Source organism: Bombus vosnesenskii, unplaced genomic scaffold (genome assembly GCF_011952255.1).
Source record: "Bombus vosnesenskii isolate JDL3184/JDL3185 unplaced genomic scaffold, Bvos_JDL3184-5_v1.1 scf7180000016274, whole genome shotgun sequence".
NCBI classification, from domain to species: Eukaryota; Metazoa; Arthropoda; class Insecta; order Hymenoptera; family Apidae; genus Bombus; species Bombus vosnesenskii.
Window position 1 is genome coordinate 3,650,956 of NW_022884343.1, and position 22,150 is coordinate 3,673,105.

The window sequence follows — 22,150 nt, forward strand, 5'->3', positions numbered from 1 at the left end:
GGAGCGTTTAAAATTATTTTCGTTCTCGTTAGACGTACCTTTGAAAACGAGCAATTACATTCTTTTTGATTGACGGGATTAATTACCGTTCTCTTTTTACCAGACGATTAACCTATATCGTATTTCATGATGCTGAGCTTTCATTTCCATTTCTATTATGTTTCCCTCTGCAGCATCAGCTTTCCATTGCTTACTCTATATAAATATTTCGTTGTTAAAGCGTTACTCGATATTCCCCTTTGGTTTGCATTTTTTACGAATGAGCTCGTGGATTCACGTGATATTGTCCTGACAAATCAGAAACACTTGCGTGGAAATTATCATTTTATGGAACATTACGGTTCAAATATTAAGTCTGAAATATTATTGCATAAATAAATTGACATATGGGGGGGGGGGGGACGACAGGAAAATCTGTAAAGAGATTTCAGAGACGTGATGTTTATGCGATAAATGTCAGTCAATTAAAATTGTTTACCCTCGTTCGCGAAGCTCGAAGAAAATGTAATTTAAATATTAATTTTAGAAGGCAAAGAAAATCGGTTGAAAAAATTTGCCACCGAAAGCAAACAGAAGCAAAAAGTTTGCCGAAGAAATATTAGGGAAATTACCAAGGAAAATTAATCTCCGCGTTCTTTAGCTTAAAAATTGTAAAAAAAATTGAATTATAGTCCTCGAAGAAAAATTAGAAAACCGCATTAAATCCCAATTTTTTAATTTTAAGATCACAAAATCTGATTAAAGCGAAAACGAAATTTGTAAAGTTTTAATGATTTCGAATCACGGTTAATCGTGTCTAATTATACGCTATAAAATCTGCCATAAAGTTTAGCTGTAAAGTCTGCTTTATTTACGATTGTATGAGAAAGCTTGCCAGGAGAGAGTTGATCTATTTCAAGAGGCACATACAACGCTGCAAAAAACTTTTTCTCAATGCTATTTTTTCACTTCTGCATTATCGCTTATATATATAATATAACATATAATATAATACAATGTAATGTAATATATATTGTATATTTTTAAATGGAATAACCTATATATCTTTATCCTTCAATTTTTTGATTCTTTTTTCCATACAGAAGAGTAAAGGTACTTGTGTCTGAAAATGTTGTTTTAAAAAGAAATTTCGACATTTATTTTGCTAAATTTGGCGTATGAAAAACAATGATAGTCGCAAAGCGATACTCTTCTCTTTACTTAAAATATACAAATATTAACGGTACTAATAATAACTAATTATTTCATATTCTGAAATGAAACAAGACTGAAGATACGCCAGATTGTCTCCTTACAAAGTTCGGAGAGAACTCAATTTTCTCTCGAGATCGTGTCTCTATAATTATATACGATATAATTACATGTCGGGTTAATGTTGGAATTTTGGGCGTTTGACGAGTCTTCACTCGAATTTCGAGAATGGTCGAGATGTCGATGACAATGAATCTAGGTTCGATAACGAATCCACGGTCAATGGGATGACGAATGCGATGTGATACACGTATGACTCAACGTACAAGTAAAAATTATCTGAATGAACTGCTCTGAATAGACTCTCCCCCAGTCCTAGTGGAACTGCCCTTATATAGTCCTCTCCCCACCTCTCGGCTCAATCTTTATTTTTAAGGAGAGCTATGTAATTATTTCATACCTCTGTTAAGTACACGTCCTTCCCGTGACCGTAGCTAGGTTTAGTGACTCGTTATTTTTTTAGTTTTATTACTTAAGTGTAGCTATAGTAAAAGCCTGGACTAGGGTATTAGGGTTTTCCCAATATTCCAAAAGGGAAGCCCCGACGTCATTTCATCTGCGACATATATATAAACGTATACATAAATGTCAGTCTTAGTACATTTTCATTCAACATTGGACATAATCGAAGGTTTATTGGAAATATCGAAGAAGCTGTATAATAACAATCAACACGAATTAATAAGCGAACAGCGCCTGATTCTATCGAGGATCTTGATGTCTGTCACTCTATGGTTCGCGTGCCATCGAGATACGATCGAGAGTGTCGAAGGATGGGATAGAATGGAAGTCGAGAGAGTTTTAGAACGGTCCTCGAACCAGGGTAAATAGGAGGATATACACTTGCCCTCAATCCTTCCTCTTAAACTCAGACGGAGGATCCGTTTCAACCTGTTTATCTGTGTATCTCCGACCGTGGCTTCGCGTACGGCCACGTCTCCAGAAACTCGAGAAATTCCGGTTCAACTGTCGTTTATTATCTCGTCGTTTCGCTGTCTGTGTTCCTTTCGCGGTTACCTCGATGATGAGATCTTTTATTCTCTTGTAACGACAGCGTCTAATTGTCCTGTTACTTCTCTGTTCCCATACAATTGTCACGTTATACGACAGAAATTAACATTTATTTTCTTCTCGTGGTTTCTTGGTCTGCTACGTGCTTTGCTGTTTCTTGCCAAGCAGCTACGACTTTTCATAGGATCTGTTACGTCCGGTGACTCTGTACGGTCCAGGCGTCCACTAGCTGTGCACATAGAATTAAGCGGGTCGCAATAATCCTAAACATAAAACGAGGTTTCTTGATTTTACCGTTAAGGCCGGTAAGTGGCATAAAACATCTTCGATTCAAGAGGCTCCTTATGGTTATTGCTTCATCAGGTAAAAATTGGGGAAACGTGGGTTTTCCCATGTTTAGACTTGCGTACAGTCAACGTCTCTTTACCGGCTTTTCACCCTTCACTCATTCACCTACTTCTCTTATATCTTACGCAACAGCGTAACTATCTTCTCTACAAAGTTGTTGGAAATATATATTATAACCTGTTAACCTCGGTGTTATATTAATTAAACCGCCTCTATTATCCTAACCGAAATAGGGGATCGAGCTGTTCGTGACGTCGATTATTTTAATCGTAACGGGAATTTACGACTCTCGTTGACGCGCTTCCTCGCGATCTCGTCTCTCCGCGACTGGTCGGATAAACAGGATCCTCGATGGAATTTGGAGAAATCGTAGAACTTTAACTAAGGCGAAGGAATGGTGGAATCTTTAGGTACCTTTGCGAAAAGAAACATCTGAACGATTTGGCGTAATGTCGTAAAACATACTCAAAATTGCGACACAGGATGCAGCGTAACATCCTAAAACGGAATTCCGAATTTCAGTGAATCGAGCACGAATGAGGGATTTTTTTAATGATGTTTTATGAACAGGACTCAGGAATTTGTGGGTGTTGAAACGAAAATGTTGGAATTCCGCGAGATTGTTAAACGACGATAGAATTTCAGAAGATTCGTGGAATTTTCGCTCGTCATTGCTGCATGAATCGTTGTATAATTCTGGGAAATCGTTAGCGTTGGTGTGAAATTGTGCGAATTGTACGAGATTCTTAAAAAGTTGGAGCAGAATGTCACATGCTTTCCACGATTCTTCGAATCGAACATGCGACAAAAATTATGCAAGATCGTGCAGGAGACTCTGATATTGCGCGAAATTACGCCGAGTCACCAAAAAGATCCCAAAAGATTCCAAAGAAAAGTTTCCACCTTTGAAACCGTGAAAGTAAGACTGGAAATTCCAAATAGCTGAAAGACGTGGCGTCTTCGCGAGAAGACCCGATGAAACGTTGCAGAAGCTCTAGAATCGAGCGTCTATAAGACGAGATGATGAAATCCGGCGAATATCGATTTCACCATGGTCTATCTGTCATCTTTGCGTTTATTCTACACCTTCCGGTGACACTCGTTGGAAATGAGAACTGCGAGAATCAGAATCGTTTATGGCCATTTCACTGCGGTCCCAGAGTCGTTCGTTCTTTTCAAAAGACCTCCTCGGAAAAATAATATATAGTTGTGCAAGTTGGTGGAAATGGAAACTTGTTGGCTGTAGGGTATACGTTACGTTGGTACCGAGGAAGGAAATGATTTTTATTTTTCACTTTAGTTTCGTGGCAAGTTGAAAGGTCTTTGCGAGATGCCACCAACAAGTGCAAATCTTTGTAAATAAAAAAAACAAATAGTATTCCTTTGTCCATGTTTGTCCAACAAAAATTTTCGTTTGTTCATCCTACAAAAGAGAAAAAGAAGCTACGAATCATGGTCGTTCCATTTTCTGTATCTTTCAACTGTTTTTCACGTGCAGAAATCCTGCAGAGGATTTTGTACGCGAACGCAGTACCATTTTTAGGGAAACGTAATATTTAGAGGGAATTAGCCTTATAGTTAAAGAGGTAAATTCAGCATTGTGAAAATTAAATACAATTTTTTTAAGTACCATTACGTAGGCATTAGTTGCTCGTAAATGGCCTGTGCCGTGCCGGGAATTGGTACCAATTTTATTTTTTGATACGTACGAGAAGGCACGGTTTTTAGCGAGTAGGCCAATTACATTTAGGCCAGTCTCGCATAATTCAGCAGCTGGACATTCGTAATAACATATTCCCTTCTCGTGAAAAAAAAGGTACTAGCTCTACTATTAATATGTGGAAGATTATAAAACATAAAGAGTTTTGGTAAACGTGTTTGCACTGCGTTGGATGGGTGTGGGCTTTTTATGTATACTTGTGTGAGCTCCAAAATTAAAAATGTTAATTTTAGGTTCTTTATGCATATAAATTGCACATTATTTTGTACGAGAATATTTCTGCGCACTGATTCGCTGAAATATTCTGTAATTCGATATAGAATATTAGAAAATATATTGGCAAATGAAGATTCTAAATAATTGAAACACGTAAAGGAATAATTTATGAAATTAAACATAGCGAAAATTTGATATTTAGCATTTGGTAGGGATATGCTAAATTAACAGTTTTATATAGAATGTAGAAATGGAAAGAAATGTTTAATATACCTTGATCCTGATTTAATGATCTTGATTAAAATTAAAAGTCGACCTTCTTATAGCATACTAAAGAGGCGAATTATGACACCAATTCTCATATGAATTTTTCTTTTTGTTGCAGGTGAGTCCTTTTGTACGCTTTCTATTATAGTCGCCTCGCAATGTGAGTAAAGTGCTACAATTCACACTCTTCGTTTTTAATATCTCACCGCTTTTAAGCTCGCCGACGTTCAAACGAATTTACAAAGAGCATAAAGCTCTTCCTTTCCCTGGCAACCGGAAAATTGCTCCGCTTACCACGTTAATTTTCGCCTGCCCAATACCACAAACTTGTGTTTCCTTTTCATATGCGAAGAAAAGGGAACGTCGAAGAAATTCAATTACGCGCGATATGTGTGGCATTAATATGTTTGGGATTAGGAGAAAATATTGCACGTATATGAAACGTGACGTACGCGACACCTTATATAAACGTGATTTTCCATAGAAATATTTAAAAACCCATTCTATCAAAATCTTCAAATTGTTGAACATTTTTTACATATTTTTTCATATAGTTTTAAATTAATGGATATTCGCGGATCCTGACTAAATCGACACAGTGTATATACTTGATCCGCGTTTTTACATATTTCATTATACACCTTGATATTTATCGTTTAGTAAAAAAAATACATTTATACAACGAAAAGATGATAAAAATCAATCGATAGGTATTAACCATAGCGACACCCGGTATGCAACGACGCGCCCCGGAGGTCAAGAACACCGCGTTGTTTTATGAACATGATATTTATAGTCGTTGGTGGTTCGTTCCTCGTGTCCCACGTTTCACTCGTCGCGATAAGATAAAAAAGCGCCGCACAACGTCGAATTTTAATTCAGCGCCGTGTCGATCGGGATAACCAAGACCGCTGTGATAACGATAAAACGAATACCTTGTAAATCTGCCGATCTTTCTCCGGTCGCCATTCAAGACACAAATGTTGCTTCGAGTTTACTGGAGCGCGTAAAATCAATAGGCAGCAGAGGAAATCAAGATTTCAAGGTTATTAGAATTCCTAGATCTGAGTTACTTTTACTAGATCAGAAGTTAAACCCGATCTAAACCGTGAAAGTCCCTAGAAACTTTTCTGCGTTATTACGATGAATAAGGTTAAGTTAGATTTTTGCAATTAAAGTTCAATCTCGATTCAAGCGACAAAAATCCCTATAAATGTCCTAGATCGCTAGAGATCAACGCTACTACGAGGAAATAATAGTTTTATGAGGAAATAATAGACGCACAAGGTTTTTTGTTTTATATTATTTCGTCGAATCGCGTGCGATCCATTTTCTTCTATCGAGATAGACACCACGACATTTCACAGACTTGCTTTCACGTTTGTACGAAGGTTCGTTGTTGTAAAAAACACGTTTGCGAAAGAAAGACACTTTCTGAACAACCTAATACAATTCCTAGACACAATTTAGTTTTGCTGGACTAGAATGCAGGTCTATTAGACACCGCGAAAATTCCTAGACTCATGGCATCTCGTAGCACACATGGTACGCGTTTCTGGCATCCAATTTCTGAGTGCAAGAATGGATTCACCAAGAGAATTGCATCGGTGGCACGTCGAGGGGGACACGTACTCGAAATGCAACCGACTTACAGATGAAAACAGAATGCAAAGCTACCGAGGAGAGGCCTGTGGTGGTCCTCAGGGATCGATACGAACCGTTGCCCGCTGCTGCACAGAATTGCACGTACACCAATAGGCGACAGCCCAGTTTCTCCGCTTCCAAAATTCTGGAATCTTAGAACGTGTTCGTTACAATCGCCGTATTTTCAGCTTATTCGAATTTTCATAGATTCTGAAACCGAACACGTTTGATATTTTAGAGAAATACTTTTAGAGTTTTACTTTTACGAGGAATTTTCGATAACCAAACGAGGTCTTACGGTAAATTTTTGAACCTCGATTTGTTGTCGATGACGAATAAATAATAACAACGTCGATTTCTACGTTAATAAATTTCTGATAAATTTCCAAGTTTCTAAAGCAAGAAGAATTGTTCCTAAATTTAGAATTTGAACGGTTCAGATAAGAATATCGGATAATATTTCTAGAATCTTTTTCGTTGATTTCTGACATGATGAAATTTATGCCAGTTGGAATCCTGAGGCAGAAAACGAAGATTTTGACGAGTCCCCAATACTTAGCAACTATAGACGAGTATTTTCATTTGCCAAGAATTTTCTAGCAATGGATTAAGGTTTTCTTCCTCAGGTTAGGAGTTTAGTTGACTGAGGTGACAGTGTTGGATGAAATTGATACGACGTTTTTGTTCGTTTTCGCAATTATATCGCTTGGAACTGGATTGAAACTAACATTAATTAATTTTATATCGATTTAATATGTTTAAATCGTTTTATTAGCATAGAATCTGGCGTACGAATAAACCGTTTTAGAGGACCAGCAATTAGTCTTGTTTGTTCTACGCTCGGCAGGCAGTTTCTCGGTTTCCTCGTGCAATTTGTCAAGAATCGAAGAGATTACACGGTGCAGATGGAGTTAGGCGGATAACCACGACAATTTTCAAAACGAATGATTTACCGCGGCTTTCCAACTGAAATATAATCAAAACTGCTCGTTGGAAATTCGCGTTGCCACGCGGGCTAACCGTTCCAACTTCGAAATCCAATCGAAATCTCGTATCGATAATAATTCAGATCGCTGTACCTACATTCCAGCCTTATTTCCATTTTATTATTTTGCTAATTGAAACGATAAATTAAATGGTGCTTTTAGAATTCTCTGAATTTTATAAAGCGCATTATTATTATTGTTGTCGTTATTGCCACAGGCTTTCGTTTCTATCTTTATCTCCAGTAATTAACGTCACATTGTTCCACATGAAAGTATGTTATCCTACTTCTCTAGTTACCAGGGAAATTGTCCTAATTCCCATTGAACTCTGTTGGAAGTAGTCGAGTCTTATCACGTCCTCCTCGGTGTTTTCTAATTTGCCTGCTGTTTTTATTTTTCTGTGTATTTTTAATTTAAGTTCGCTGTACATTCGGCGATCTTTCAGGATTCTTTCGACCGATCCTGCTTCCTTTCCTGTCACATATTTGGCATAGGTCTTCTTCTTCACCGATTCTGCTGATTTTCCACAGTTTTCTTCCTACCTGTCCTATTCACGCTACTTCTTCCAATTTAATTGGAAGACTGGTTTCTATAAGATATGCATATAGCGTTCTCTGTTTACTCCATTTAGCTCTTTTAGCTCTTTGTACTCGAAACGCGTCATTTCTTCAAATGCATTTGCCTGTTCTTTTAATCGCAACAACGATAAGAATGTCAGTTTCACAACAATTGTAGCTACGCGATGAAAACTGTAAAATTCGGAGTGACAGCGCAATAGCGAGAAATCAATCGAACGATCGCGCAAAAATAGGACACGTATAATCATTTTTTCCCCCAGGAGTGGGAAAGGTCGCGCTTGCCAACCGGCCGGCATTCATTATCGTTGATTTGCATCCGCGAATGGCGAACTACGCGGAAGAAATCGCGGTTGCCATTGTTATCGTTACGTCATCGCGACGCTTCACCAACATTTCGCGACTTGCTCCATCTAACCGTTTAACGCGTTCACTGCCACGCCAGTTTTACGTATTTTCATACATTTCTGTAACGTTTGATTTTATGTCGTATTCGCGCTAAATCTCTCTCACTCTTGACAAATGATTGCGATGAATTTTACAACGAACAAATTGATGCGCCTTTAAACGACCAAGTTTATTCTTCGTGATCGGGTCATTTCGAATTTCATTGAAATATTTCGAACGAATCTTAAAACGCATCAGATCGTCCGTCATCGACGGGCACTTTAACGTGCGATTTTAAGAAAGAAATTTCAAGTAAGAAGAATTTGAAGAATTCAGAAGAAGTAATTTTAAGAAAGAGACGGTTACGATAATAAACGTATTACGCTCTTAATACGCGTTACCTTGATTCTCTCGTCGTGTAAGCTTTAATAACGATATAAAATTCTTTCCTCGTTCGCTAATCTCGTTTCTTTTTTATCCACTTAGCGCATTAATGAGAGCATTCTATCTATTGGGTTGGCAACTAAGTGATTGCGGGTTTTGTCAATACCACCTAATGACAAAACCCGCAATCACTTAGTTGCCAATCCGATAATTAACCAAAATTTCCAGATTATTATTATTATTATTCGTGCTAAATACGATTAAAAGTTGAGAAGAATCACAGAGACGCGTAAACGTATCGAAAGTATTAACGTTAAAATTATTCAAAGTTCCAAGTGTCGTTCGTACGGCAAATGAGAGAAAAGAAGGTAAAAAAAAAATGAGAAATGAAATTAAAGGAAAATATGAGAGAGAAACGAAACGAGATAAAATCCAGAGGAAAAACACGTGTTCCATCTCGGTCTTCGCAGATGATTATCGTCTTTGCCGAGTCTTTGTCCACGTGTTGCCGGCATGATTAGTGTCATGGTTACAAGCTAGTTCTGGATTCTTTTGTCCTGGCCGTGTGTAAACTTCGAGTCTTCCCTCTGCCGTCGCCACGCTTATTTCTCGGTTATTTTTAACGCTTTCCTTAAGCAACTTGCAATCTATCCTTTGTCTCACGGTTCCATTGTCCCGACGATCATTGTGCCGCGTGCCTATATCCATCGTGTCGCTAGATCGGCGAGTTACAAGCTCCCGTCGCACGCTTTTTACCCTATCGTTTCCATTATTCTCTCACGTTCGTTACGACATCCTGGTTGTCATTGTTGCGTCCAACCACTTTCCACCTTCTTCATCCCCCTTTGTTTTAATATCGTGCGCGACGATTACCCTGTTTTAACTAACGAAGACGAGTTTTCTTTCCTCGCTCGTGCTATCGATCTATCTGACACGATAAGTTCTTCATTTACAATTCTTTCTGTTTCTTAATTCGAATTCCTTCGAACTCGATTCAAGTAGAATTCTAATTTTTATTCTCGCATGTACCGTCGAACGTAGTTTATGATTTTTGCTACGTCGATTCATCGTTGCAGATTTTAATCCGTACAACTCGTCCATGTAGATCATAGAGCTGTCGAGAAGTTTTAGCAACTAAAAGGAACTAGATTCCTAATTTGCACGAAGATCAAGATTGCTATGTTGTCGTTAATTGAAACTGATTTATAGACTTGGAATAGGAAATGGAACCAAGGCACAAGATTCAGTTCCTCTATATTATAACGAGTCCTGTGTTCTATAGTTGCTTTTTATACTTTTTATATCGCGTATATCGTGTGCATTTTAAATTTCCACAGATCCGATCCAACGAATTTTTAATTAATTTCGATGAATTTTTCTTCGTATCTCAGCCGATCGTATTCATAAGAAAATTCTGCTCTATATTTGGTGCAAAAATTCTCGGTGACGTTTCGCCAGTCGATTAAAGGAAATCAATCGAAATTCCTATTTCCGTGGCAGTAGTCCACGGAATGGTTCGCCTAATTATACGATGGCCGCGTCGTTCTATTCGCCAACAGGTCGACTAGTAACCTTCGACTTGGATCGGAAAAGCTAGGCCTAGGCCAAGTGCCGGCTACTAACGAACAGAGTTCCCGCGAGCTTCGGAGCTTCCGCCGCGCCCCCTGTGGCGAGACAAATCGGGAACTTGACCTATAAAAGCTCCACGATGAACCGCGGCTCGTGATGCACGCGAGAATTCAGCCACCGAGTTTCACACTCGATAGAGGTTCCGTGCGTTTCAGCCTGTGCAATATCATCGTTTCTTGTGTATTTTAAGATTACTATAAGGATAGCTATCGATTATTGTGGTTAGATACCTTGGAACTTTCGCGTGAAACCGTCCAGGCAATTTATATCTCGGCATTAGAATAATTTTTCTGGAATTTGACTGTTTTAAGATGCATCAGAGTATTTGTTACAACTTTGCAAGCTTTTCCTATTTCTGTATATTGATGTTCAATTTTAAAATACTCCAGGGTATCTGTTATAATTATGGGAGTCTCTTTTATTTTGATATTTCGATGTTCAACTTCAAAATATCTCGGAATATTTATCATGATTTTGGAAGATTTTTATCTTTGCATATTTTCGTGTCCAATTTAAAAATACCCCAGGGTATCTGTTTTAATTATGGGAGTCTTTTTTATTTTGATATTTCGATGTTCAACTTCAAAATATCTCGGAATATTTATTATGATTTTGGAACATTTTTATCTTTGTATATTTCCGTGTCCAATTTAAAAATACCCCAGGGTATCTGTTATATCATGGGAGTGTGTTTTATTTCGATATTTTGATGTTCAACTTCAAAGAATCTCGGAGTATTTATCATGATTTTGGAAGATTTTTATCTTTGCATATTTTCGTGTCCAATCTAAAAATACCCCAGGGTATCTGTTATAATTATGGGAGTCTCTTTTATTCCGATATTTTGATGTTTAATCTAAAAGTGCCTTAGGCTATTTATTATAATTATGGAGATCTCTTTTGTTCCGATATCTTGATGTTCAATTTGAAAGTACCTTGGGCTATTTATTACAATTTTGAAAGATTTGTACTATTTCGATGCTTTTTGACATTCAATTTAAATGCTATGATATGTATCGTAATAAATACAAGAGCAACGCAATATATTTTTTGGAGAATATAAATCGTTTGAAATTTAAATATTGTATTATAAAAATAAATATAGGAAATGTGGGAAATATTCTAAAAAGAACGCAAAATGTTGACCCGTTGAAGGTTTTCTGCTGTGAACTTCGCGATAAAGCGTTCCTCGAGGTGGTCACGCAAAAAGCAAGTTTGAAAACTCTGAAATTAATTTGGCGTTACGAGGCGCCCTTCGTTACCGCGATATAAACCTGCTGAGCACTTGGAATTCATTTTCATCCTAGCAAGATTGTTATTAATTGTCGAAGTTCCAGAGTTTTCGTTTGAAACCAACATCCTTCAACAAAATTTCGTATAATTACAATTTACAGTGTTAGGACAATTTATTAAGAAACGATTGGGGTAACAGAGAAGGAGAACGAAAATTTGCTTAAATTCTAAATGGATTTTATAATTTCTACGGAAATTTGTTCGTTCAACGGCCCCCGCTATGAAATCAATTTCCTCTTCCAATATTCTAACTTCCTTAAGATGTAATCGAATTCGTTCCACTCAACTTTCTTTTATGTTTTAAGTGCCTGATTCCTGAGATTTGCTCTTTCCAAATGAATTCCATTAACTGAAAAATCGCTTGAAATTGTATTGTTCTCGAGTAAAATAACGAAGATACAGATGTCACGATTGAAACTTAAAAATTGAAACTTTAAGAATTTAAATGGAAACGCCACGAGCATTAACGATCTTAATTTCTTTCCAATTTTAAAAATCCTTTCCTTATAAAAAAAAAAAAATACTACTCGAATAGAGTTTAATCCTCGAACCCGTAAATCTAGACACCCAGTACAACAAAACACTGAAACTTTTTACACAAGCAACTATAGTCCTTCGACCCCAATCGCAAAAATTTCATCAAAAATACCATCAAAATCCAAAACCAACAAAAATAATCTTCTCTTCCAATGAAATATTAATTTAATCATCCCAAATTCTTTCACAACCACGAGAATCGTTTCTTCAACCCTTTACGTATCCACAATTGTCTTCTTCTTCCATGAAAAATGACAAACGTTTGAGCTACAACGTGTATGATAAGCATCGATTGCGAATCAAAATGCAATTTTAGCCGGCTGAAATTTGATTGTGTAGCGGCGCAGTGGCGCTTTGACAACCGGTGATATCGACCGCCCCCGAAATGTGTCCTGGCCACCCCCACCCTGTGCCCCGTGACGCCGATTAACTATCCCCTTGGTCGAGCATCCCCGATGTTACTACTTCGGCCTTAAACCGACGTCCTTTTTTTTTTTTTCGCCACCCGGAAGAAGATTACTCGGTCTTTCTCATTGAAACTTCGAAGGATGCAACGAGGTGGTAATTTCTTCGCGAGGATCGAACGGGATTACGGAGAAATTGAATGGATTAGCTCGAGAATGTTGCAGAATAGCAATTTTTTAAATGAGTTTGAAGGAATTTCTGGGAATAATTTAGAATTTACAGTTTCCTTTCTGAAGAAGATAAGTTAAAGATAAGTTGTCGGTGGTTTTTAAGAAAAGGTTGAAAATTGAATTGACAATGTTTGCGGAATATGAATTTTTGTAAGTTTCCACGAACTTTCGGGAATAATTTAGAATGTACTCTGATGGTTTTCTTTTTGAAGAAGAAGTAGAGACAAATTAGGGTGGTTTTTGCCAGGAAGGGCTGAAAAGTAGGTTGAGAACGTTATAGGATCCAAACTTTTGCCAGCAAGTTCGAAGCAATTTTTGAAAAATAATTTAGAATTCTCTTCTTAAAGAAAAAGCAAAGACAAATTGGCAGTCGTAGTGGTAGTTTTTGAACAACGGCTGAAAAATAGCTTCGAATTCTTGTGAAATATGATTGTCCGTAGAGTTTTCGTAAGTAAACTAAGAAAAGTAGGAATAATTTATCGATGTCTGTTTTCCAAGAAGAAATAAAAATAAATTGGGCTAGTTTTTCAAGACATCGAAACAACGTTTATCGCTATATAGTCAGCCCTTACAGCTTCGCCTCATCGATGCGATAGAATCTTCCGTAGAAGCGAAAAGAAGAAAAAAGAATCTCCCAATTGCTCGGCTCACTGTATTATTCAAATCTCATCCAATTGGAATTCCTCCTACCAAAGCATTTATTTTCTACTCAATTTCGCTACATATTCCAGTTTCCTTGAACGAGATAGTAGAAATTCGGGAGTATCGTCATTGAGAATGGTAGTTTCTTCCATTCCATCTGCCAACGTAGTCACGTTTCGTCGATTTCGTGGCCGGCAGGGCGTTAAAGGGGAGCAGCCAGCCCTTATCAGCGATGCATTCGAATGCAGCGAGCTCGAAGAAGCGAACTCGAGTCCACCCTCTTGCCAGCCTGGGAAATATCCACCGACTCTCGTCGACTGTTCGAGGTTCAACGAATCGACCAACACGGCAAACCACTGGCCATTATGCAAATCGTACATTCTGATGAAAGTTGCGCGCTCCCTATAGAGACATGATCCGGTAGGATCACGTGGAAGACGATGTTATACCGATGAACTTGCTTGCATATTCTTTAAAAAGTGGATTTTGGTTACTCGAGTGTGTGTTTTATATTCTCCGATGTAAATAGCAGCTTTGCTTCTACCAGGTGAGATCAGTTCTTGAGACGAAAACGTTGTTTAAGATAATCTTCCATTAGGAAGCCATTTATTTATGGCTATTGCATAAAATTGATCAAACATAGTCTATTTATTCGTTTTTCATTTATAAAACAGTATAGTGGTAATTAGAAAAAGACGATGTTAATTTCTATCTTAGTGCCTGAATTTATATAAACTTGCACTTTTCCAGGAAAAGCCAGCAGACTTTCATCCCTTCGTTGGCTCCGATGAATATTCATTCGCGTACAGTTAGCCAAACCTTGAAGCTGCGACGTGTTAGCGTGCAGCAGTATTCAAAAGCATCTAAATATTAATGTACAGCATTTAATAGCGCTCACACGTGTAATAATCACAGAGCTCTCGACCATTATGTAAGTAATCCTCTAAAACGTTTTCAGCCGACTAACCTGCAAATTCCACCACATCATTCACATCATTCACACACGCATCATTCGCCGTATGAGCTGGCAAATACAAGCATTCGATACAGCATTCAAAGGTCTGCAAATATGAGCGCGCATCAGCCAAACATCGCGAAACTGGATAAAGCAATTTCTACCACGAAGCATCAAACGTGTTCGCGCTTCCGTATAGCGGGACACAGCGTTCAAAAGCGTTGAAATATTAATTCATAGTATTTAACAGCACTTAAATACCATCGCGCGACGCTGGTCGATGGCAAACCGCTTAAAACGATTTCGCTTCGCTAACGTGCAAATTTCATTACTTGCAACGAATATTCGCACATACGTAATTCACTGTATAAGCTTGGAAACATCAACGCGTACCATTGAAAAGCCCGCAAACATCGATATACAGGTGCCAAAGGAACCCAAAAGCGCTTAAACATTCTCAAGCCAGTTGAAACAGCTTGCGCAGATAGTTAGCTGAACTTTGTCCCTTGGCAGGAATATTCACACACAATTAACCAAACGTTCGAGCTTCCAGCATTAAACTCATAGCAATTATTTCGTAGGATGCAACCTGGCGGTGTTTGTCCGGCGCGTTAGCGCGCGCTTCCTTCGTTCGTGCAAACGAATCGAACCGGGTGAAGTCAGCGCGAGCAAATACCGTCAGCCCTTCCTTCTGCGTCGCCATTCGGCCTTCATTTGCATCCTAATGTTCGCGAACAGTCGCGAAGTGCCTCGGAATCCAAACCGTTTGCCTTTCCTTTTGGCGACGAGCTGTTTCGCGAGGCCACTCGCCTGGAAAAATTCCTCGTGGAAAATGTCTCTCGTCCCTCTTTCCCCGAGCTTCGCTTGCAACCAGTTTCTGGTGTCGTTTCCAAGGTGAATCAGGCACCCGAAAGATAATTTTGTTTCTTACGGATGGTTGATTCCTGGGGTTACCGAGTAGATTTTCGGGTCGTTTGTGGTTTACGATGGTTGTCGTGAATTATGGGCGAAGGGTGCGCGATTTGAGAGAGGTTTTCGTGGAAATTGGACTTTTTTATTCGCCGAGGAGCGGTATCCGTGGAGGATTTTATTGGCGAAATTTTATTTGTATTATTGAAAAATACACGAGCTTTGGAAGATGCTTTTTTAATGAAAGTTAAATACGTTTCGGTAAATTGTTTTTCATTTGGGTTAAATTTAATTGGAAATTTTTCCACCGAACGTTTGTTGATTATGCGTGTGTTTTAAAGAAGCCTCCGTTACTTTTTAATCAGATAAAACTCGTTTTCAAATTGTTTTTTTAATTGGCTATTTTTTTAATTTTGTAATTTTAATTACTCGAAGAAAAGAACGAGAAAAAATAGTTTCTCAAAAGAGAGAATCTTCTATCGATATTTTAGAAGCTCGTTATCGATTATCCACGCGGCAGTAGAATACCACCGTATCGTGTCAGACAGTTCATCCCGAATCTACCGATGGCGCCACGCGATCGTCGTAGAATTACCGACATCAGAGTTTAGATGACGCACGCAGGATTCTGAAACCGCGACTTATCCCCAAACGAACTTTTTTTCACAAAAATGAAGATACTTTAACATTGAAAATTCATATTTCTCATAAAATTGCAAATTATCAGAAACTCTATATATACGATATTACAATGTTATTTTTTCAATAATTTATCTGAGTGATAATTTTCCATCAATAACGAAGATTTAAATTCTACTTCGAACAGAAACGTTCTATTTTGAATGCAGCGATCTTGTTCGATAATCGATATTCTCGCAAGTTCCCATTTTTAAAAAGAATCCCCTTAACGCTTTGCAAGTTCAATTTAATTGCCATCTCTGGCCATCAGCGGTTGCAAATTTTTCCCAATAGACTGGAACGTCCCAAGAAAGTTCTTGTATGAATTATACATTGGTTGGCAAACTTTCAGAACAGTCGACTAATTGCACTTCGTATTACCTTGGTCTCTCCATGGCGCGATTATGACACGTTTCGTATTTTTTTTTCTCCGTCGCGTGTCGGCCGTAAGTTTCGCATAATTCGTCGGATGAGGATAAGAAATACGGGCGAATCTTATTTTTGTCTACGTTTTGTTATTTCGAAAAATGGGTCAATCTTTTGCCTAATTTACGTCCATGCGTATTACCGTTCAAAAGCTACGTTGCAAAATATCGGGCGCAGTTCTCGCGACAAGGCTGTGCCCCACATACCGAGTTTTTCGACACGAATTTAGAATTGTTCTACGAGACGCGTAATTATAGAACTTTTATCTCGACGATTCGTTAGAACCGTCGAGTTTTTATTTCGACGAATTTGTTGGAATTTCTCGTTTCCAGCGTTTTATCACACTCGCTTTATCTATTTGTCTTTTCTCGAAAATTGAAACGTTTCTACTCGACTATCGATGAATATTATGTCGCTCTCTTTTTTCTCTATTTTTGGAGGATTTACGGAGTTACAATAATTGTTGTAAAAGAAAAAAAAAGGATATTGAAGAGATCGGTTTGCAATTGATCGCAGTTAATCAAAGATACTACAATGATACTCTCCGTGGCATTTCACGCATCGAAATTGGAAAATACAGAGTTCAGAGGGTGAAATGTCACGTTCAGTCGTCGTTCGGTAGAGGAACCATAATTTGTTTCTATTTTTGTAAACTGTCGCTATAATTCAGTTTTTACGAGGCAGGATCGGCCATATTTCTTACTTAAATACCAGTCTTTTCCTGAAATATATATATATTTTTTAAATTCATATTTCTAAAAAAAAAAAAAAAAAAAAAAAAAAGAACCAGGAATTCCTAACATTCAGTCACGAGGAATTGCCTTGAAAAAATAGAACTATCTGTCATTGTCTGGACCACGCTCTTTACGTAAACGTACGAAGCACTTGCTAGCGTCGTTGCGAAAATACTTCGTATTTTACTCAATATTTACAAGTACTTAGGAAACGTTTCTCCTTAATAGGTTTCAGTATCAACACCGAAAAAGAAATTCCGCGATTAAACAGTTCGTTCGAGACCATAATGATACGCAGCTGTTCTCTTTTTCGGTCTTTCTGTGGACCTGTTTTTACAATCGCGAGGAAATTGTTACCACCGCTTAATGGTTCATTTAATTAATCGTATTCTCTTGTGAAAAGTTCCATGGCACGTTTCTTTTTCACTGCTTATTTTTCGCTACCACTAGACGGTAATTTCGTTCGTTAGAGGAAATTCTTGTTAAACGGATGGATCATTTGCGATCCCAAACGCAAAATAGAAATAGCAGAGCAAATCGACGAGCAGAAAAGAGAATTCAGACGTTAAAGTTTCTCCGAAGATGCGTAGAAAATCCTTTAAAAGATCTCTTAAGAAATCCATGAAAGGAATATTTTTCTTGGTTCGAAAAAAAATTTGCACGAAACGATGAAAATTTCGCGGTTAAATAGCTTGCATAATTAATAAGTAGGCACCGTTTATGACGATATGGTGCAAGTAGATGGAAAAATTCTTAAAAGCATCCTTAAAGAGAGCTGTATCCCGATGTAAAACATCAAATTTAACAGAAATTTAACGAAAATCCAAATTTAACAAGTATCGTTGATAATCTCGTGCCATAAAAATGTTTTAATTTTAAAACATTCACATATGAGAAGACGTAATCCATTTGTACACTTTTGTACTATATTCGAAATTGCAATGCACGGAAGACAGATGCAATAAATAAATAAATAGTTACATACAAACATACGGTAATTACTAAAAATCCAACATTATCGTTATGCTGTTATATTCACGTGTAATATTGTTGCAAAGAAGATTTTTAAAGAAGCAGACGTTTATCGATGCAAAATATCAAAGTACAAAATTGTAGAAATCTACGAAATTGCAAATCTAGCAATTGCCATAAAGAATGTCACGCCACGAATGCATATACATCCGCCATAATTATCACAAAAATCCAACATTCTAGCCAATATATTTAGGCCAATATTTAGGCCAATAGACGCCAAAGAGTCCGTGAAAAACATGTTTTTTCCAAGTTCTAAAAATCGGTGAAAGAATCCTGTGAGAAAAAGCTTTTGTCTCGTTGTGCGTAAAATACCAAAATACAACATCGTAAAGAAACGTGAAGAATGTGGGAAAAGGGAAGGTGGAGAGTCACGAGGGGCCATTTTGTTTGCGGCGATCGCGAACGTGACCAGCTGGCTGTTTCGCGTTATGTTTAGAATCGCCTTGATCGTCATCAGGTCGCCGATTATTTATTGTAAACAAGAAATTCTGCGCCGCGACGTATAAATCGTGGGTGCGCCCAGGGGCCAATTATAATGGCCCGTATTTCGGGAACCGTGGTGGCCAAATTCTCGTCGCTATCTCGGCTTTTTCTACTTGCCAGCCACGTGTCTGACGCAATGTGAATCGTAACCTGTTATAATCTGGCCGCAGGACGCTCGCCAACTGGATCGCTATTAGTATAACGAAGAAGGAAAGGACCATCTGGCTACACGGCTTCCGGCTATCAAACCGTGGACATTTCGAACTGGCACATTTTTTAAATAGAAGAGATATTTTCGGAGCAGGTGTTCTAAATTTATTTCAGAAATTTCTTATTTCTTTAGCTTGCTAATTTTTCCTTTCGGAGTCAAATTTCCGGCAATTGAAATTCGCAACTTCGAAATGGGACATCTTCGATTCGTAAAAAAACGTCGTAATATTCGTCGACTCGCTTGAAATGTATTCCTTTCCCCGATATATTTTAATTTGCCAATACAGCTCTGCTCGAACGTTTAAGTTTGAATTTGCCTAATTTTTTTGTATCTGAAGTTGATATATCGAAGGCTATATAACACGAGCTAATACGGAGTTTAATCAAATTCTCAGTTGACACGTACTCGTGTTCTTGAACTCGGAATGCGAATGAAAAGTTGTACGTTTGAAAGAAGTGTTTCACGATATTTTACATCGTACTTAGTAAACGAATTTTCTATCAACACTGTTCTTTAACGTAAGACGTAGTTAATATTCTGATGAGTAATAAATCTATTAAAACAAAGTCTATTATTAAACAACCCATAAATCACGCACCTACACGTAAATATATGTACACAGTGAAGACGCAGTCAGAGAGTAGACGAAACGATTTTTAGTCGCCATTTCTACCGTGACTTGGCTTCGGCTATCGAATGGTTGGCGTGGAATATTCCTCCGTCTCGAACATCCAAAATTCTTCGACCATTCTAAAATTGTCTTCGACAATTCGACGATCGCCATTGCGAATCCTCCAGTCTTCCAGAACGTCTCAACGTTTACTCTCATCTTCGATTTCCAACGTTCCCAGCGCGGGAAATGGAATAATTCCGAAAACTACAAGTTCTTGATAGGAACGGGAATCTCTGGAACGACAAAACTTCGTAACCGGCTCTTTGACGCGAAATAACCTCTTCTAGCTTCTATTAAAATTCCAATTTATCCTTTGTATCTAAGTACAATTTGTACTCACTCTATGTATTACATTATAATAACGCTTTTAATAATCTTTTTCTAAAAGAGAAAATTTCATAGCAAACTTTTTACCTATTTTTTTTTCCACGTACAATTACTTTCTTTATGGTGACACTGTAACTTCCAGTGTATCTAAATCTTTCATCTAAATCTAATTTAAAAAATCTTTTTATCGGAGAGAAAAAATGTTATTCTAACTTTTCCACTTACGCTTTAGTTTATAATTCATCTCGTATATTTAGTCGCAATTTTAGCCATATATCAAGATAAAAATCGCCGGGAAAGAGATTAAATAGCACGAGAAACGATTTGTTAAATCGCTATCCCTGGCACAGAGTTTACCAGGGATTAATCGCCACTTGTCACGATATTGGCGTATATTTTGTAAACGTTTCGTTCTCTTTTCGTCGAGCAACACGTGTCTGTAGAGGTAAAAGCGCGAAGATCACGACGTTTGGACGTTTGAATCGTCCCACATGCCGTTGATCGCGATATCTCGCCACGTGTTCGATCGATCATGCGTACGAAAGGACAGTTGAAACAGTTATGCGACAGTCACGCTGTATTTCTGCCAAATAAAATATCTAGCGACGACAATTTCCGTCCATCACTTCCATTTCCGGATTTAGGAATTTCAATGACGATAAATTTCTAAATTTCGACGAATTCTCCTTGCATTCTTCGTACTTTCTATGGAAAGTTTCCTCCGTGCAACTGTAAATTGCTGTAAATTTAATTTCGTTCAGCCAAGATACGGAAATTTTAGTGATTTCGTGTTACAGGATTTTAGATGTCCGTATTTTTGTTATTTAACGCAGTTAAAATATAAATTCCGACGATTCTGAATGTTTTCTGTAGTTTTGTCTCTGAAAAATTGAAGTATTTGTGACTTTTTATTTCGCTCCATTGAGATAGGAATTTTGGAAATTTCTGTAGCATTTGCGACTCTGTGCAATTTCAAGTTTCTACAATTTCTAATTAATCTTCTTTGGGATATTAATTTTAAGAATTCTGAAGGTTTTCTGTCATTTTGTGGATTTTTAGATATTTGTGTCTTTAATGCAGCTTCGTTAATTTTCCTAATTTAATTGGTTCGTTCCAAATGTAGCGCGCTTTAAAATTTATCGTAGAAACGTCTGTAAATCCCAGGAATAAAATTTCGAAAACAAATGAATGCAATAAATAAATAGATTTACTTGTTTCTTCTTAAGCTACAAGTGTTCGGAAGAGAAGATTTCTGAAGTTTGGGATAAACTGTTCCGCTGAAGTTCGATTCGAAGTGGCTTTAGAATTTGGTTGCGTCGCCTTGGAAATTTCGGAGACGCGTGGAAGAAAAATTCATTCCGGTGACGTTGGTACGAGTGATAAATTGGGCCTCGGTGATGTTTGGCCGTGCCAACGACTGTATAAAAAATGTCACGTCGCAAAATTTTTGTCAGTGGTGGTCAATTCTGTTAGTTGGTCTACGAAGCAATTTAATATTCTGAATTCCCTCGAAATTCAATTCTGCTGCTATCGTTTATTTCATTTTGAAACTTTCGTCTGAAATTTTCATTCGAAAGCGAAAGTCGTACGTGCGGAAATTTGAACATAGCCGAGAAAAAAGATCGGGAATGTTGTGTTTGTAGGAGAAAAGATTTTTGTTCGGGACTGTGATTCTGAAAATGACGGTATGTCGTGGTGAATTCGAAAGGAGGATTCCTGGTTTTCTCGCAATTTTCACAATTTCCCACGACGAGGACCAGATCCTCGAACAAACGACGTTCGTACGCGAGAAAAGCGACGCTGTTGAAAATAATCCGACTCGCTCTATAAATACAATTCAGTCTTGTGCGGTGCGTCGCGAAGTTCGGATGCTTATCTGTCGTATGTGTTCGGTGTTCCTGCGGTGATTTCCGGCGCTGATAAGGAAACGTAAGACGTCAGAAGTCGTGATCGTTGCCGTGAAGCCTCTGTTTCTTTATTTCGGTTCGCAAGTCTACCGAAGGATCTTCTTCGTGCTGGTTGATTAATGTTTTCAGTTCAGTGTAGCACCGCGACGTTTGTAGTGTTGAGTGTTGGTTGGTGAATCGTTAAGCGAAGGATCCGTAAGATGTTCGTTTTGTGAAAATTTTAATTCGATTATTTCTATAACTACGAATCCTATCAAACACATCAAAACCCAATTATATGGAGAAAC

The 22,150-nt window shown here is 37.9% G+C and overlaps 1 protein-coding gene across 3 annotated transcripts in view; it reads left to right on the forward strand.

Moving 5' to 3' along the window:
• Positions 1-22,150, forward strand: part of LOC117242443 (cAMP-specific 3',5'-cyclic phosphodiesterase-like) — a 350,276-nt gene that overhangs the window by 133,869 nt on the left and 194,257 nt on the right. The gene's annotated exons all lie outside the window — the stretch shown is intronic.